Genomic DNA, 19082 nt, shown 5'->3' on the forward strand with positions numbered 1-19082 from the left:
GTGGCTGACACCTCTACTAGTAAATGGTTGGTAAGGGGGATACAACTGGCAGTAGCGAATCAGATAGACTGAAGGGGGAATGGTCTGTTTAGAGGCAGGCCATAGAGTAAGGAGTTGCAATAGTCGAGAGATATCACGGGAGTGAAGTGGAAGTTTGGTGGTGTCATTGGTAAAAATGGGGCATTCTTTGGAATTCTTATTGTGGGGAAGGTAGCGAGATTTAGACAGTAAATAGTTGTGGGGCTGACAAAAGGGTACATAAAGAATTACAGCTTGCACCGGGCATGAGGGAAGGGAACAATATAACGCAGGTTAGCTTACCATTCCCTCTCTTTGCTCTGAATTGCACAGGGTACTTCCAATTTTGCTGATATCAACTCTCAAGAGAAGCCTAAACCACTAGGCTCTATCGTTAACTTGTGCAGCAAATCCACGTCAATAAAGCTCCCTTATGAATGTAATCCATTACATTATAAAGCATTAGAGCAGCATCACTATGAAGAATGACTATATAAAACCGACTCTGGTGGGACTCGAACCCACAACCTTTGAATTACTACACCAACTAGAAGTCCAATGCGCTATCCATTGCGCCACAGAGCCCTCTCTGCAGACTTTGTTAGAGGAACTTGCCTGAGGAACTATTCAAGTCGTAACAAATAAACACAATTGAATAATAGTCACTGCTAAATAATAGGGATGAGCTCAAGATCTGGTCCAGATACAGTTTAAGATTTAAATTTACCTGCTTGGGCATGTGCCTTAGTGCAATATCTTTTGATATTTAAGTGGGAACCGGAGGTCATGTTAAGTAGAAATATTTGTACCATTCCCTCTCTTTGCTCTGAATTGCACAGGGTACTTCCAATTTTGCTGATATCAACTCTCAAGAGAAGCCTAAACCACTAGGCTCTATCGTTAACTTGTGCAGCAAATCCACGTCAATAAAGCTCCCTTATGAATGTAATCCATTACTTTATAAAGCATTAGAGCAGCATCACTATGAAGAATGACTATATAAAACCGACTCTGGTGGGACTCGAACCCACATCCTTTGAATTACTACACCAACTAGAAGTCCAATGCGCTATCCATTGCGCCACAGAGCCCTCTCTGAAGACTTTGTTAGAGGAACTTGCCTGAGGAACTATTCAAGTCGTAACAAATAAACACAATTGAATAATGGTCACTGCTAAATAATAGGGATGAGCTCAAGATCTGGTCCAGATACAGTTTAAGATTTAAATTTACCTGCTTGGGCATGTGCCTTAGTGCAATATCTTTTGATATTTAAGTGGGAACCGGAGGTCATGTTAAGTAGAAATATTTGTACCATTCCCTCTCTTTGCTCTGAATTGCACAGGGTACTTCCAATTTTGCTGATATCAACTCTCAAGAGAAGCCTAAACCACTAGGCTCTATCGTTAACTTGTGCAGCAAATCCACGTCAATAAAGCTCCCTTATGAATGTAATCCATTACTTTATAAAGCATTAGAGCAGCATCACTATGAAGAATGACTATATAAAACCGACTCTGGTGGGACTCGAACCCACAACCTTTGAATTACTACACCAACTAGAAGTCCAATGCGCTATCCATTGCGCCACAGAGCCCTCTCTGAAGACTTTGTTAGAGGAACTTGCCTGAGGAACTTGCCTGAGGAACTTGCCTGAGGAACTTGCCTGAGGAACTATTCAAGTCGTAACAAATAAACACAATTGAATAATGGTCACTGCTAAATAATAGGGATGAGCTCAAGATCTGGTCCAGATACAGTTTAAGATTTAAATTTACCTGCTTGGGCATGTGCCTTAGTGCAATATCTTTTGATATTTAAGTGGGAACCGGAGGTCATGTTAAGTAGAAATATTTGTACCGTTGATTAGTTGTTGGAGAAAGGAAGAGCTCAGCAATTAGGTGATGGCAGGAAAGACTATCCTGAATAGATGAGTTTGCAGGGATCACCTGAAGCATACAGACAGGGAAATAGCCATATAGATTGGTGTAGGGAATCTGAGAGGATGGGATAGTCCATGGGAAAATCCCAGAGGACAGCATGGGATGAAGTGTTGAGGGAGCTAGCGAACAGGAGTTCTTGGAAGCAGAGAACAGGGTGGTTTATTTGATACTATATGATAAGGTTAATGATATAGCTAGAGGCAGAGTTGTGGGAAGCTTTTTATGCCCTTAGTATTTTGAATTTGATTTGTTGGGAGAACGGAAGCCAAGGAGAGATTGGCAGAGATCGGGTGGCTGACACCTCTACTAGTAAATGGTTGGTAAGGGGGATACAACTGGCAGTAGCGAATCAGATAGACTGAAGGGGGAATGGTCTGTTTAGAGGCAGGCCATAGAGTAAGGAGTTGCAATAGTCGAGAGATATCACGGGAGTGAAGTGGAAGTTTGGTGGTGTCATTGGTAAAAATGGGGCATTCTTTGGAATTCTTATTGTGGGGAAGGTAGCGAGATTTAGACAGTAAATAGTTGTGGGGCTGACAAAAGGGTACATAAAGAATTACAGCTTGCACCGGGCATGAGGGAAGGGAACAATATAACGCAGGTTAGCTTACCATTCCCTCTCTTTGCTCTGAATTGCACAGGGTACTTCCAATTTTGCTGATATCAACTCTCAAGAGAAGCCTAAACCACTAGGCTTTATCGTTAACTTGTGCAGCAAATCGACGTCAATAAAGCTCCCTTATGAATGTAATCCATTACTTTATAAAGCATTAGAGCAGCATCACTATGAAGAATGACTATATAAAACCGACTCTGGTGGGACTCGAACCCACAACCTTTGAATTACTACACCAACTTAGAAGTCCAAAGCGCTATCCATTGACCACAGAGCCCTCTCTGAAGACTTTGTTAGAGGAACTTGCCTGAGGAACTATTCAAGTCATAACAAATAAACACAATTGAATAATGGTCACTGCTAAATAATAGGGATGAGCTCAAGATCTGGTCCAGATACAGTTTAAGATTTAAATTTACCTGCTTGGGCATGTGCCTTAGTGCAATATCTTTTGATATTTAAGTGGGAACCGGAGGTCATGTTAAGTAGAAATATTTGTACCGTTGATTAGTTGTTGGAGAAAGGAAGAGCTCAGCAATTAGGTGATGGCAGGAAAGACTATCCTGAATAGATGAGTTTGCAGGGATCACCTGAAGCATACAGACAGGGAAATAGCCATATAGATTGGTGTAGGGAATCTGAGAGGATGGGATAGTCCATGGGAAAATCCCAGAGGACAGCATGGGATGAAGTGTTGAGGGAGCTAGCGAACAGGAGTTCTTGGAAGCAGAGAACAGGGTGGTTTATTTGATACTATATGATAAGGTTAATGATGTAGCTAGAGGCAGAGTTGTGGGAAGCTTTTTATGCCCTTAGTATTTTGAATTTGATTTGTTGGGAGAACGGAAGCCAAGGAGAGATTGGCAGAGATCGGGTGGCTGACACCTCTACTAGTAAATGGTTGGTAAGGGGGATACAACTGGCAGTAGCGAATCAGATAGACTGAAGGGGGAATGGTCTGTTTAGAGGCAGGCCATAGAGTAAGGAGTTGCAATAGTCGAGAGATATCACGGGAGTGAAGTGGAAGTTTGGTGGTGTCATTGGTAAAAATGGGGCATTCTTTGGAATTCTTATTGTGGGGAAGGTAGCGAGATTTAGACAGTAAATAGTTGTGGGGCTGACAAAAGGGTACATAAAGAATTACAGCTTGCACCGGGCATGAGGGAAGGGAACAATATAACGCAGGTTAGCTTACCATTCCCTCTCTTTGCTCTGAATTTCACAGGGTACTTCCAATTTTGCTGATATCAACTCTCAAGAGAAGCCTAAAACACTAGGCTCTATCGTTAACTTGTGCAGCAAATCCACGTCAATAAAGCTCCCTTATGAATGTAATCCATTACTTTATAAAGCATTAGAGCAGCATCACTATGAAGAATGACTATATAAAACCGACTCTGGTGGGACTCGAACCCACAACCTTTGAATTACTTCATCAACTAAAAGTCCAATGCGCTATCCATTGCGCCACAGAGCCCTCTCTGAAGACTTTGTTAGAGGAACTTGCCTGAGGAACTATTCAAGTCGTAACAAATAAACACAATTGAATAATGGTCACTGCTAAATAATAGGGATGAGCTCAAGATCTGGTCCAGATACAGTTTAAGATTTAAATTTACCTGCTTGGGCATGTGCCTTAGTGCAATATCTTTTGATATTTAAGTGGGAACCGGAGGTCATGTTAAGTAGAAATATTTGTACCGTTGATTAGTTGTTGGAGAAAGGAAGAGCTCAGCAATTAGGTGATGGCAGGAAAGACTATCCTGAATAGATGAGTTTGCAGGGATCACCTGAAGCATAAAGACAGGGAAATAGCCATATAGATTGGTGTAGGGAATCTGAGAGGATGGGATAGTCCATGGGAAAATCCCAGAGGACAGCATGGGATGAAGTGTTGAGGGAGCTAGCAAACAGGAGTTCTTGGAAGCAGAGAACAGGGTGGTTTATTTGATACTATATGATAAGGTTAATGATGTAGCTAGAGGCAGAGTTGGGGGAAGCTTTTTATGCCCTTAGTATTTTGAATTTGATTTGTTGGGAGAACGGAAACCAAGCAGAGATTGGCAGAGATCGGGTGGCTGACACCTCTACTAGTAAATGGTTGGTAAGGGGGATACAACTGGCAGTAGCGAATCAGATAGACTGAAGGGGGAATGGTCTGTTTAGAGGCAGGCCATAGAGTAAGGAGTTGCAATAGTCGAGAGATATCACGGGAGTGAAGTGAAAGTTTGGTGGTGTCATTGGTAAAAATGGGGCATACTTTGGAATTCTTATTGTGGTGAAGGTAGCGAGATTTAGACAGTAAATAGTTGTGGGGCTGACAAAAGGGTACATAAAGAATTACAGCTTGCACCGGGCATGAGGGAAGGGAACAATATAACGCAGGTTAGCTTACCATTCCCTCTCTTTGCTCTGAATTGCACAGGGTACTTCCAATTTTGCTGATATCAACTCTCAAGAGAAGCCTAAAACAGTAGGCTCTATCGTTAACTTGTGCAGCAAATCCACGTCAATAAAGCTCCCTTATGAATGTAATCCATTACTTTATAAAGCATTAGAGCAGCATCACTATGAAGAATGACTATATAAAACCGACTCTGGTGGGACTCGAACCCACAACCTTTGAATTACTACACCAACTAGAAGTCCAATGCGCTATCCATTGCGCCACAGAGCCCTCTCTGAAGACTTTGTTAGAGGAACTTGCCTGAGGAACTATTCAAGTCGTAACAAATAAACACAATTGAATAATGGTCACTGCTAAATAATAGGGATGAGCTCAAGATCTGGTCCAGATACAGTTTAAGATTTAAATTTACCTGCTTGGGCATGTGCCTTAGTGCAATATCTTTTGATATTTAAGTGGGAACCGGAGGTCATGTTAAGTAGAAATATTTGTACCGTTGATTAGTTGTTGGAGAAAGGAAGAGCTCAGCAATTAGGTGATGGCAGGAAAGACTATCCTGAATAGATGAGTTTGCAGGGATCACCTGAAGCATACAGACAGGGAAATAGCCATATAGATTGGTGTAGGGAATCTGAGAGGATGGGATAGTCCATGGGAAAATCCCAGAGGACAGCATGGGATGAAGTGTTGAGGGAGCTAGCGAACAGGAGTTCTTGGAAGCAGAGAACAGGGTGGTTTATTTGATACTATATGATAAGGTTAATGATGTAGCTAGAGGCAGAGTTGTGGGAAGCTTTTTATGCCCTTAGTATTTTGAATTTGATTTGTTGGGAGAACGGAAGCCAAGGAGAGATTGGCAGAGATCGGGTGGCTGACACCTCTACTAGTAAATGGTTGGTAAGGGGGATACAACTGGCAGTAGCGAATCAGATAGACTGAAGGGGGAATGGTCTGTTTAGAGGCAGGCCATAGAGTAAGGAGTTGCAATAGTCGAGAGATATCACGGGAGTGAAGTGGAAGTTTGGTGGTGTCATTGGTAAAAATGGGGCATTCTTTGGAATTCTTATTGTGGGGAAGGTAGCGAGATTTAGACAGTAAATAGTTGTGGGGCTGACAAAAGGGTACATAAAGAATTACAGCTTGCACCGGGCATGAGGGAAGGGAACAATATAACGCAGGTTAGCTTACCATTCCCTCTCTTTGCTCTGAATTGCACAGGGTACTTCCAATTTTGCTGATATCAACTCTCAAGAGAAGCCTAAACCACTAGGCTCTATCGTTAACTTGTGCAGCAAATCCACGTCAATAAAGCTCCCTTATGAATGTAATCCATTACTTTATAAAGCATTAGAGCAGCATCACTATGAAGAATGACTATATAAAACCGACTCTGGTGGGACTCGAACCCACAACCTTTGAATTACTACACCAACTAGAAGTCCAATGCGCTATGCATTGCGCCACAGAGCCCTCTCTGAAGACTTTGTTAGAGGAACTTGCCTGAGGAACTATTCAAGTCGTAACAAATAAACACAATAGAATAATGGTCACTGCTAAATAATAGGGATGAGCTCAAGATCTGGTCCAGATACAGTTTAAGATTTAAATTTACCTGCTTGGGCATGTGCCTTAGTGCAATATCTTTTGATATTTAAGTGGGAACCGGAGGTCATGTTAAGTAGAAATATTTGTACCATTCCCTCTCTTTGCTCTGAATTGCACAGGGTACTTCCAATTTTGCTGATATCAACTCTCAAGAGAAGCCTAAACCACTAGGCTCTATCGTTAACTTGTGCAGCAAATCCACGTCAATAAAGCTCCCTTATGAATGTAATCCATTACTTTATAAAGCATTAGAGCAGCATCACTATGAAGAATGACTATATAAAACCAACTCTGGTGGGACTCGAACCCACAACCTTTGAATTACTACACCAACTAGAAGTCCAATGTGCTATCCATTGCGCCACAGAGCCCTCTCTGAAGGCTTTGTTAGAGGAACTTGCCTGAGGAACTATTCAAGTCGTAACAAATAAACACAATTGAATAATGGTCACTGCTAAATAATAGGGATGAGCTCAAGATCTGGTCCAGATACAGTTTAAGATTTAAATTTACCTGCTTGGGCATGTGCCTTAGTGCAATATCTTTTGATATTTAAGTGGGAACCGGAGGTCATGTTAAGTAGAAATATTTGTACCGTTGATTAGTTGTTGGAGAAAGGAAGAGCTCAGCAATTAGGTGATGGCAGGAAAGACTATCCTGAATAGATGAGTTTGCAGGGATCACCTGAAGCATACAGACAGGGAAATAGCCATATAGATTGGTGTAGGGAATCTGAGAGGATGGGATAGTCCATGGGAACATCCCAGAGGACAGCATGGGATGAAGTGTTGAGGGAGCTAGCGAACAGGAGTTCTTGGAAGCAGAGAACAGGGTGGTTTATTTGATACTATATGATAAGGTTAATGATGTAGCTAGAGGCAGAGTTGTGGGAAGCTTTTTATGCCCTTAGTATTTTGAATTTGATTTGTTGGGAGAACGGAAGCCAAGGAGAGATTGGCAGAGATCGGGTGGCTGACACCTCTACTAGTAAATGGTTGGTAAGGGGGATACAACTGGCAGTAGCGAATCAGATAGACTGAAGGGGGAATGGTCTGTTTAGAGGCAGGCCATAGAGTAAGGAGTTGCAATAGTCGAGAGATATCACGGGAGTGAAGTGGAAGTTTGGTGGTGTCATTGGTAAAAATGGGGCATTCTTTGGAATTCTTATTGTGGGGAAGGTAGCGAGATTTAGACAGTAAATAGTTGTGGGGCTGACAAAAGGGTACATAAAGAATTACAGCTTGCACCGGGCATGAGGGAAGGGAACAATATAACGCAGGTTAGCTTACCATTCCCTCTCTTTGCTCTGAATTGCACAGGGTACTTCCAATTTTGCTGATATCAACTCTCAAGAGAAGCCTAAACCACTAGGCTCTATCGTTAACTTGTGCAGCAAATCCACGTCAATAAAGCTCCCTTATGAATGTAATCCATTACTTTATAAAGCATTAGAGCAGCATCACTATGAAGAATGACTATATAAAACCGACTCTGGTGGGACTCGAACCCACAACCTTTGAATTACTACACCAACTAGAAGTCCAATGCGCTATGCATTGCGCCACAGAGCCCTCTCTGAAGACTTTGTTAGAGGAACTTGCCTGAGGAACTATTCAAGTCGTAACAAATAAACACAATTGAATAATGGTCACTGCTAAATAATAGGGATGAGCTCAAGATCTGGTCCAGATACAGTTTAAGATTTAAATTTACCTGCTTGGGCATGTGCCTTAGTGCAATATCTTTTGATATTTAAGTGGGAACCGGAGGTCATGTTAAGTAGAAATATTTGTACCATTCCCTCTCTTTGCTCTGAATTGCACAGGGTACTTCCAATTTTGCTGATATCAACTCTCAAGAGAAGCCTAAACCACTAGGCTCTATCGTTAACTTGTGCAGCAAATCCACGTCAATAAAGCTCCCTTATGAATGTAATCCATTACTTTATAAAGCATTAGAGCAGCATCACTATGAAGAATGACTATATAAAACCAACTCTGGTGGGACTCGAACCCACAACCTTTGAATTACTACACCAACTAGAAGTCCAATGTGCTATCCATTGCGCCACAGAGCCCTCTCTGAAGGCTTTGTTAGAGGAACTTGCCTGAGGAACTATTCAAGTCGTAACAAATAAACACAATTGAATAATGGTCACTGCTAAATAATAGGGATGAGCTCAAGATCTGGTCCAGATACAGTTTAAGATTTAAATTTACCTGCTTGGGCATGTGCCTTAGTGCAATATCTTTTGATATTTAAGTGGGAACCGGAGGTCATGTTAAGTAGAAATATTTGTACCGTTGATTAGTTGTTGGAGAAAGGAAGAGCTCAGCAATTAGGTGATGGCAGGAAAGACTATCCTGAATAGATGAGTTTGCAGGGATCACCTGAAGCATACAGACAGGGAAATAGCCATATAGATTGGTGTAGGGAATCTGAGAGGATGGGATAGTCCATGGGAACATCCCAGAGGACAGCATGGGATGAAGTGTTGAGGGAGCTAGCGAACAGGAGTTCTTGGAAGCAGAGAACAGGGTGGTTTATTTGATACTATATGATAAGGTTAATGATGTAGCTAGAGGCAGAGTTGTGGGAAGCTTTTTATGCCCTTAGTATTTTGAATTTGATTTGTTGGGAGAACGGAAGCCAAGGAGAGATTGGCAGAGATCGGGTGGCTGACACCTCTACTAGTAAATGGTTGGTAAGGGGGATACAACTGGCAGTAGCGAATCAGATAGACTGAAGGGGGAATGGTCTGTTTAGAGGCAGGCCATAGAGTAAGGAGTTGCAATAGTCGAGAGATATCACGGGAGTGAAGTGGAAGTTTGGTGGTGTCATTGGTAAAAATGGGGCATTCTTTGGAATTCTTATTGTGGGGAAGGTAGCGAGATTTAGACAGTAAATAGTTGTGGGGCTGACAAAAGGGTACATAAAGAATTACAGCTTGCACCGGGCATGAGGGAAGGGAACAATATAACGCAGGTTAGCTTACCATTCCCTCTCTTTGCTCTGAATTGCACAGGGTACTTCCAATTTTGCTGATATCAACTCTCAAGAGAAGCCTAAACCACTAGGCTCTATCGTTAACTTGTGCAGCAAATCCACGTCAATAAAGCTCCCTTATGAATGTAATCCATTACTTTATAAAGCATTAGAGCAGCATCACTATGAAGAATGACTATATAAAACCGACTCTGGTGGGACTCGAACCCACAACCTTTGAATTACTACACCAACTTAGAAGTCCAATGCGCTATCCATTGACCACAGAGCCCTCTCTGAAGACTTTGTTAGAGGAACTTGCCTGAGGAACTATTCAAGTCATAACAAATAAACACAATTGAATAATGGTCACTGCTAAATAATAGGGATGAGCTCAAGATCTGGTCCAGATACAGTTTAAGATTTAAATTTACCTGCTTGGGCATGTGCCTTAGTGCAATATCTTTTGATATTTAAGTGGGAACCGGAGGTCATGTTAAGTAGAAATATTTGTACCGTTGATTAGTTGTTGGAGAAAGGAAGAGCTCAGCAATTAGGTGATGGCAGGAAAGACTATCCTGAATAGATGAGTTTGCAGGGATCACCTGAAGCATACAGACAGGGAAATAGCCATATAGATTGGTGTAGGGAATCTGAGAGGATGGGATAGTCCATGGGAAAATCCCAGAGGACAGCATGGGATGAAGTGTTGAGGGAGCTAGCGAACAGGAGTTCTTGGAAGCAGAGAACAGGGTGGTTTATTTGATACTATATGATAAGGTTAATGATGTAGCTAGAGGCAGAGTTGTGGGAAGCTTTTTATGCCCTTAGTATTTTGAATTTGATTTGTTGGGAGAACGGAAGCCAAGGAGAGATTGGCAGAGATCGGGTGGCTGACACCTCTACTAGTAAATGGTTGGTAAGGGGGATACAACTGGCAGTAGCGAATCAGATAGACTGAAGGGGGAATGGTCTGTTTAGAGGCAGGCCATAGAGTAAGGAGTTGCAATAGTCGAGAGATATCACGGGAGTGAAGTGGAAGTTTGGTGGTGTCATTGGTAAAAATGGGGCATTCTTTGGAATTCTTATTGTGGGGAAGGTAGCGAGATTTAGACAGTAAATAGTTGTGGGGCTGACAAAAGGGTACATAAAGAATTACAGCTTGCACCGGGCATGAGGGAAGGGAACAATATAACGCAGGTTAGCTTACCATTCCCTCTCTTTGCTCTGAATTGCACAGGGTACTTCCAATTTTGCTGATATCAACTCTCAAGAGAAGCCTAAACCACTAGGCTCTATCGTTAACTTGTGCAGCAAATCCACGTCAATAAAGCTCCCTTATGAATGTAATCCATTACTTTATAAAGCATTAGAGCAGCATCACTATGAAGAATGACTATATAAAACCAACTCTGGTGGGACTCGAACCCACAACCTTTGAATTACTACACCAACTAGAAGTCCAATGCGCTAACCATTGCGCCACAGAGCCCTCTCTGAAGACTTTGTTAGAGGAACTTGCCTGAGGAACTTGCCTGAGGAACTATTCAAGTCGTAACAAATAAACACAATTGAATAATGGTCACTGCTAAATAATAGGGATGAGCTCAAGATCTGGTCCAGATACAGTTTAAGATTTAAATTTACCTGCTTGGGCATGTGCCTTAGTGCAATATCTTTTGATATTTAAGTGGGAACCGGAGGTCATGTTAAGTAGAAATATTTGTACCGTTGGTTAGTTGTTGGAGAAAGGAAGAGCTCAGCAATTAGGTGATGGCAGGAAAGACTATCCTGAATAGATGAGTTTGCAGGGATCACCTGAAGCATACAGACAGGGAAATAGCCATATAGATTGGTGTAGGGAATCTGAGAGGATGGGATAGTCCATGGGAAAATCCCAGAGGACAGCATGGGATGAAGTGTTGAGGGAGCTAGCGAACAGGAGTTCTTGGAAGCAGAGAACAGGGTGGTTTATTTGATACTATATGATAAGGTTAATGATGTAGCTAGAGGCAGAGTTGTGGGAAGCTTTTTATGCCCTTAGTATTTTGAATTTGATTTGTTGGGAGAACGGAAGCCAAGGAGAGATTGGCAGAGATCGGGTGGCTGACACCTCTACTAGTAAATGGTTGGTAAGGGGGATACAACTGGCAGTAGCGAATCAGATAGACTGAAGGGGGAATGGTCTGTTTAGAGGCAGGCCATAGAGTAAGGAGTTGCAATAGTCGAGAGATATCACGGGAGTGAAGTGGAAGTTTGGTGGTGTCATTGGTAAAAATGGGGCATTCTTTGGAATTCTTATTGTGGGGAAGGTAGCGAGATTTAGACAGTAAATAGTTGTGGGGCTGACAAAAGGGTACATAAAGAATTACAGCTTGCACCGGGCATGAGGGAAGGGAACAATATAACGCAGGTTAGCTTACCATTCCCTCTCTTTGCTCTGAATTGCACAGGGTACTTCCAATTTTGCTGATATCAACTCTCAAGAGAAGCCTAAACCACTAGGCTCTATCGTTAACTTGTGCAGCAAATCCACGTCAATAAAGCTCCCTTATGAATGTAATCCATTACTTTATAAAGCATTAGAGCAGCATCACTATGAAGAATGACTATATAAAACCGACTCTGGTGGGACTCGAACCCACAACCTTTGAATTACTACACCAACTAGAAGTCCAATGCGCTATCCATTGCGCCACAGAGCCCTCTCTGCAGACTTTGTTAGAGGAACTTGCCTGAGGAACTATTCAAGTCATAACAAATAAACACAATTGAATAATGGTCACTGCTAAATAATAGGGATGAGCTCAAGATCTGGTCCAGATACAGTTTAAGATTTAAATTTACCTGCTTGGGCATGTGCCTTAGTGCAATATCTTTTGATATTTAAGTGGGAACCGGAGGTCATGTTAAGTAGAAATATTTGTACCATTCCCTCTCTTTGCTCTGAATTGCACAGGGTACTTCCAATTTTGCTGATATCAACTCTCAAGAGAAGCCTAAACCACTAGGCTCTATCGTTAACTTGTGCAGCAAATCCACGTCAATAAAGCTCCCTTATGAATGTAATCCATTACTTTATAAAGCATTAGAGCAGCATCACTATGAAGAATGACTATATAAAACCGACTCTGGTGGGACTCGAACCCACAACCTTTGAATTACTACACCAACTAGAAGTCCAATGCGCTATCCATTGCGCCACAGAGCCCTCTCTGAAGACTTTGTTAGAGGAACTTGCCTGAGGAACTATTCAAGTCGTAACAAATAAACACAATTGAATAATGGTCACTGCTAAATAATAGGGATGAGCTCAAGATCTGGTCCAGATACAGTTTAAGATTTAAATTTACCTGCTTGGGCATGTGCCTTAGTGCAATATCTTTTGATATTTAAGTGGGAACCGGAGGTCATGTTAAGTAGAAATATTTGTACCATTCCCTCTCTTTGCTCTGAATTGCACAGGGTACTTCCAATTTTGCTGATATCAACTCTCAAGAGAAGCCTAAACCACTAGGCTCTATCGTTAACTTGTGCAGCAAATCCACGTCAATAAAGCTCCCTTATGAATGTAATCCATTACTTTATAAAGCATTAGAGCAGCATCACTATGAAGAATGACTATATAAAACCGACTCTGGTGGGACTCGAACCCACAACCTTTGAATTACTACACCAACTAGAAGTCCAATGCGCTATCCATTGCGCCACAGAGCCCTCTCTGAAGACTTTGTTAGAGGAACTTGCCTGAGGAACTTGCCTGAGGAACTTGCCTGAGGAACTTGCCTGAGGAACTATTCAAGTCGTAACAAATAAACACAATTGAATAATGGTCACTGCTAAATAATAGGGATGAGCTCAAGATCTGGTCCAGATACAGTTTAAGATTTAAATTTACCTGCTTGGGCATGTGCCTTAGTGCAATATCTTTTGATATTTAAGTGGGAACCGGAGGTCATGTTAAGTAGAAATATTTGTACCGTTGATTAGTTGTTGGAGAAAGGAAGAGCTCAGCAATTAGGTGATGGCAGGAAAGACTATCCTGAATAGATGAGTTTGCAGGGATCACCTGAAGCATACAGACAGGGAAATAGCCATATAGATTGGTGTAGGGAATCTGAGAGGATGGGATAGTCCATGGGAAAATCCCAGAGGACAGCATGGGATGAAGTGTTGAGGGAGCTAGCGAACAGGAGTTCTTGGAAGCAGAGAACAGGGTGGTTTATTTGATACTATATGATAAGGTTAATGATATAGCTAGAGGCAGAGTTGTGGGAAGCTTTTTATGCCCTTAGTATTTTGAATTTGATTTGTTGGGAGAACGGAAGCCAAGGAGAGATTGGCAGAGATCGGGTGGCTGACACCTCTACTAGTAAATGGTTGGTAAGGGGGATACAACTGGCAGTAGCGAATCAGATAGACTGAAGGGGGAATGGTCTGTTTAGAGGCAGGCCATAGAGTAAGGAGTTGCAATAGTCGAGAGATATCACGGGAGTGAAGTGGAAGTTTGGTGGTGTCATTGGTAAAAATGGGGCATTCTTTGGAATTCTTATTGTGGGGAAGGTAGCGAGATTTAGACAGTAAATAGTTGTGGGGCTGACAAAAGGGTACATAAAGAATTACAGCTTGCACCGGGCATGAGGGAAGGGAACAATATAACGCAGGTTAGCTTACCATTCCCTCTCTTTGCTCTGAATTGCACAGGGTACTTCCAATTTTGCTGATATCAACTCTCAAGAGAAGCCTAAACCACTAGGCTTTATCGTTAACTTGTGCAGCAAATCGACGTCAATAAAGCTCCCTTATGAATGTAATCCATTACTTTATAAAGCATTAGAGCAGCATCACTATGAAGAATGACTATATAAAACCGACTCTGGTGGGACTCGAACCCACAACCTTTGAATTACTACACCAACTTAGAAGTCCAAAGCGCTATCCATTGACCACAGAGCCCTCTCTGAAGACTTTGTTAGAGGAACTTGCCTGAGGAACTATTCAAGTCATAACAAATAAACACAATTGAATAATGGTCACTGCTAAATAATAGGGATGAGCTCAAGATCTGGTCCAGATACAGTTTAAGATTTAAATTTACCTGCTTGGGCATGTGCCTTAGTGCAATATCTTTTGATATTTAAGTGGGAACCGGAGGTCATGTTAAGTAGAAATATTTGTACCGTTGATTAGTTGTTGGAGAAAGGAAGAGCTCAGCAATTAGGTGATGGCAGGAAAGACTATCCTGAATAGATGAGTTTGCAGGGATCACCTGAAGCATACAGACAGGGAAATAGCCATATAGATTGGTGTAGGGAATCTGAGAGGATGGGATAGTCCATGGGAAAATCCCAGAGGACAGCATGGGATGAAGTGTTGAGGGAGCTAGCGAACAGGAGTTCTTGGAAGCAGAGAACAGGGTGGTTTATTTGATACTATATGATAAGGTTAATGATGTAGCTAGAGGCAGAGTTGTGGGAAGCTTTTTATGCCCTTAGTATTTTGAATTTGATTTGTTGGGAGAACGGAAGCCAAGGAGAGATTGGCAGAGATCGGGTGGCTGACACCTCTACTAGTAAATGGTTGGTAAGGGGGATACAACTGGCAGTAGCGAATCAGATAGACTGAAGGGGGAATGGTCTGTTTAGAGGCAGGCCATAGAGTAAGGAGTTGCAATAGTCGAGAGATATCACGGGAGTGAAGTGGAAGTTTGGTGGTGTCATTGGTAAAAATGGGGCATTCTTTGGAATTCTTATTGTGGGGAAGGTAGCGAGATTTAGACAGTAAATAGTTGTGGGGCTGACAAAAGGGTACATAAAGAATTACAGCTTGCACCGGGCATGAGGGAAGGGAACAATATAACGCAGGTTAGCTTACCATTCCCTCTCTTTGCTCTGAATTTCACAGGGTACTTCCAATTTTGCTGATATCAACTCTCAAGAGAAGCCTAAAACACTAGGCTCTATCGTTAACTTGTGCAGCAAATCCACGTCAATAAAGCTCCCTTATGAATGTAATCCATTACTTTATAAAGCATTAGAGCAGCATCACTATGAAGAATGACTATATAAAACCGACTCTGGTGGGACTCGAACCCACAACCTTTGAATTACTTCATCAACTAAAAGTCCAATGCGCTATCCATTGCGCCACAGAGCCCTCTCTGAAGACTTTGTTAGAGGAACTTGCCTGAGGAACTATTCAAGTCGTAACAAATAAACACAATTGAATAATGGTCACTGCTAAATAATAGGGATGAGCTCAAGATCTGGTCCAGATACAGTTTAAGATTTAAATTTACCTGCTTGGGCATGTGCCTTAGTGCAATATCTTTTGATATTTAAGTGGGAACCGGAGGTCATGTTAAGTAGAAATATTTGTACCGTTGATTAGTTGTTGGAGAAAGGAAGAGCTCAGCAATTAGGTGATGGCAGGAAAGACTATCCTGAATAGATGAGTTTGCAGGGATCACCTGAAGCATAAAGACAGGGAAATAGCCATATAGATTGGTGTAGGGAATCTGAGAGGATGGGATAGTCCATGGGAAAATCCCAGAGGACAGCATGGGATGAAGTGTTGAGGGAGCTAGCAAACAGGAGTTCTTGGAAGCAGAGAACAGGGTGGTTTATTTGATACTATATGATAAGGTTAATGATGTAGCTAGAGGCAGAGTTGGGGGAAGCTTTTTATGCCCTTAGTATTTTGAATTTGATTTGTTGGGAGAACGGAAACCAAGCAGAGATTGGCAGAGATCGGGTGGCTGACACCTCTACTAGTAAATGGTTGGTAAGGGGGATACAACTGGCAGTAGCGAATCAGATAGACTGAAGGGGGAATGGTCTGTTTAGAGGCAGGCCATAGAGTAAGGAGTTGCAATAGTCGAGAGATATCACGGGAGTGAAGTGAAAGTTTGGTGGTGTCATTGGTAAAAATGGGGCATACTTTGGAATTCTTATTGTGGTGAAGGTAGCGAGATTTAGACAGTAAATAGTTGTGGGGCTGACAAAAGGGTACATAAAGAATTACAGCTTGCACCGGGCATGAGGGAAGGGAACAATATAACGCAGGTTAGCTTACCATTCCCTCTCTTTGCTCTGAATTGCACAGGGTACTTCCAATTTTGCTGATATCAACTCTCAAGAGAAGCCTAAAACAGTAGGCTCTATCGTTAACTTGTGCAGCAAATCCACGTCAATAAAGCTCCCTTATGAATGTAATCCATTACTTTATAAAGCATTAGAGCAGCATCACTATGAAGAATGACTATATAAAACCGACTCTGGTGGGACTCGAACCCACAACCTTTGAATTACTACACCAACTAGAAGTCCAATGCGCTATCCATTGCGCCACAGAGCCCTCTCTGAAGACTTTGTTAGAGGAACTTGCCTGAGGAACTATTCAAGTCGTAACAAATAAACACAATTGAATAATGGTCACTGCTAAATAATAGGGATGAGCTCAAGATCTGGTCCAGATACAGTTTAAGATTTAAATTTACCTGCTTGGGCATGTGCCTTAGTGCAATATCTTTTGATATTTAAGTGGGAACCGGAGGTCATGTTAAGTAGAAATATTTGTACCGTTGATTAGTTGTTGGAGAAAGGAAGAGCTCAGCAATTAGGTGATGGCAGGAAAGACTATCCTGAATAGATGAGTTTGCAGGGATCACCTGAAGCATACAGACAGGGAAATAGCCATATAGATTGGTGTAGGGAATCTGAGAGGATGGGATAGTCCATGGGAAAATCCCAGAGGACAGCATGGGATGAAGTGTTGAGGGAGCTAGCAAACAGGAGTTCTTGGAAGCAGAGAACAGGGTGGTTTATTTGATACTATATGATAAGGTTAATGATGTAGCTAGAGGCAGAGTTGGGGGAAGCTTTTTATGCCCTTAGTATTTTGAATTTGATTTGTTGGGAGAACGGAAACCAAGGAGAGATTGGCAGAGATCGGGTGGCTGACACCTCTACTAGTAAATGGTTGGTAAGGGGGATACAACTGGCAGTAGCGAATCAGATAGACTGAAGGGGGAATGGTCTGTTTAGAGGCAGGCCATAGAGTAAGGAGTTGCAATAGTCGAGAGATATCACGGGAGTGAAGTGAAAGTTTGGTGGTGTCATTGGTAAAAATGGGGCATTCTTTGGAATTCTTATTGTGGTGAAGGTAGCGAGATTTAGACAGTAAATAGTTGTGGGGCTGACAAAAGGGTACATAAAGAATTACAGCTTGCACCGGGCATGAGGGAAGGGAACAATATAACGCAGGTTAGCTTACCATTCCCTCTCTTTGCTCTGAATTGCACAGGGTACTTCCAATTTTGCTGATATCAACTCTCAAGAGAAGCCTAAACCACTAGGCTCTATCGTTAACTTGTGCAGCAAATCCACGTCAATAAAGCTCCCTTATGAATGTAATCCATTACTTTATAAAGCATTAGAGCAGCATCACTATGAAGAATGACTATATAAAACCGACTCTGGTGGGACTCGAACCCACAACCTTTGAATTGCTACACCAACTAGAAGTCCAATGCGCTAACCATTGCGCCACAGAGCCCTCTCTGAAGACTTTGTTAGAGGAACTTGCCTGAGGAACTATTCAAGTCGTAACAAATAAACACAATTGAATAATGGTCACTGCTAAATAATAGGGATGAGCTCAAGATCTGGTCCAGATACAGTTTAAGATTTAAATTTACCTGCTTGGGCATGTGCCTTAGTGCAATATCTTTTGATATTTAAGTGGGAACCGGAGGTCATGTTAAGTAGAAATATTTGTACCGTTGATTAGTTGTTGGAGAAAGGAAGAGCTCAGCAATTAGGTGATGGCAGGAAAGACTATCCTGAATAGATGAGTTTGCAGGGATCACCTGAAGCATACAGACAGGGAAATAGCCATATAGATTGGTGTAGGGAATCTGAGAGGATGGGATAGTCCATGGGAAAATCCCAGAGGACAGCATGGGATGAAGTGTTGAGGGAGCTAGCAAACAGGAGTTCTTGGAAGCAGAGAACAGGGTGGTTTATTTGATACTATATGATAAGGTTAATGATGTACCTAGAGGCAGAGTTGGGGGAAGCTTTTTATGCCCTTAGTATTTTGAATTTGATTTGTTGGGAGAACGGAAACCAAGGAGAGATTGGCAGAGATCGGGTGGCTGACACCTCTACTAGTAAATGGTTGGTAAGGGGGATACAACTGGCAGTAGCGAATCAGATAGACTGAAGGGGGAATGGTCTGTTTAGAGGCAGGCCATAGAGTAAGGAGTTGCAATAGTCGAGAGATATCACGGGAGTGAAGTGAAAGTTTGGTGGTGTCATTGGTAAAAATGGGGCATTCTTTGGAATTCTTATTGTGGTGAAGGTAGCGAGATTTAGACAGTAAATAGTTGTGGGGCTGACAAAAGGGTACATAAAGAATTACAGCTTGCACCGGGCATGAGGGAAGGGAACAATATAACGCAGGTTAGCTTACCATTCCCTCTCTTTGCTCTGAATTGCACAGGGTA

General features: G+C 42.1%; 10 non-coding genes across 10 annotated transcripts; all 10 read right to left on the reverse strand.

The window, feature by feature from the left end:
- Positions 1-518: 518 nt before the first annotated feature.
- On the reverse strand, positions 519-603 carry TRNAR-UCU (transfer RNA arginine (anticodon UCU)). The gene is given in 2 exon segments: positions 519-554; positions 567-603. It is a non-coding gene; the product is annotated as a tRNA-Arg (tRNA).
- Positions 604-1024: 421 nt separating this feature from the next.
- TRNAR-UCU (transfer RNA arginine (anticodon UCU)) lies at positions 1025-1109 on the reverse strand. The gene is given in 2 exon segments: positions 1025-1060; positions 1073-1109. It is a non-coding gene; the product is annotated as a tRNA-Arg (tRNA).
- A 421-nt stretch (positions 1110-1530) lies between these two features.
- TRNAR-UCU (transfer RNA arginine (anticodon UCU)) lies at positions 1531-1615 on the reverse strand. Its single transcript is given in 2 exon segments — positions 1531-1566; positions 1579-1615. It is a non-coding gene; the product is annotated as a tRNA-Arg (tRNA).
- A 3554-nt stretch (positions 1616-5169) lies between these two features.
- On the reverse strand, positions 5170-5254 carry TRNAR-UCU (transfer RNA arginine (anticodon UCU)). Its single transcript is given in 2 exon segments — positions 5170-5205; positions 5218-5254. It is a non-coding gene; the product is annotated as a tRNA-Arg (tRNA).
- Positions 5255-10981: 5727 nt separating this feature from the next.
- TRNAR-UCU (transfer RNA arginine (anticodon UCU)) lies at positions 10982-11066 on the reverse strand. Its single transcript is given in 2 exon segments — positions 10982-11017; positions 11030-11066. It is a non-coding gene; the product is annotated as a tRNA-Arg (tRNA).
- A 1128-nt stretch (positions 11067-12194) lies between these two features.
- On the reverse strand, positions 12195-12279 carry TRNAR-UCU (transfer RNA arginine (anticodon UCU)). Its single transcript is given in 2 exon segments — positions 12195-12230; positions 12243-12279. It is a non-coding gene; the product is annotated as a tRNA-Arg (tRNA).
- Positions 12280-12700: 421 nt separating this feature from the next.
- Positions 12701-12785, reverse strand: TRNAR-UCU (transfer RNA arginine (anticodon UCU)). Its single transcript is given in 2 exon segments — positions 12701-12736; positions 12749-12785. It is a non-coding gene; the product is annotated as a tRNA-Arg (tRNA).
- A 421-nt stretch (positions 12786-13206) lies between these two features.
- Positions 13207-13291, reverse strand: TRNAR-UCU (transfer RNA arginine (anticodon UCU)). Its single transcript is given in 2 exon segments — positions 13207-13242; positions 13255-13291. It is a non-coding gene; the product is annotated as a tRNA-Arg (tRNA).
- A 3554-nt stretch (positions 13292-16845) lies between these two features.
- TRNAR-UCU (transfer RNA arginine (anticodon UCU)) lies at positions 16846-16930 on the reverse strand. The gene is given in 2 exon segments: positions 16846-16881; positions 16894-16930. It is a non-coding gene; the product is annotated as a tRNA-Arg (tRNA).
- A 1115-nt stretch (positions 16931-18045) lies between these two features.
- Positions 18046-18130, reverse strand: TRNAR-UCU (transfer RNA arginine (anticodon UCU)). Its single transcript is given in 2 exon segments — positions 18046-18081; positions 18094-18130. It is a non-coding gene; the product is annotated as a tRNA-Arg (tRNA).
- Between the last annotated feature and the right edge of the window lie 952 nt (positions 18131-19082).

Source organism: Lithobates pipiens, unplaced genomic scaffold, assembly GCF_037356315.1.
Source record: "Lithobates pipiens isolate NorthernLeopardFrog02 unplaced genomic scaffold, aLitPip1_a1.2 Scaffold_13, whole genome shotgun sequence".
NCBI lineage: Eukaryota > Metazoa > Chordata > Amphibia > Anura > Ranidae > Lithobates > Lithobates pipiens.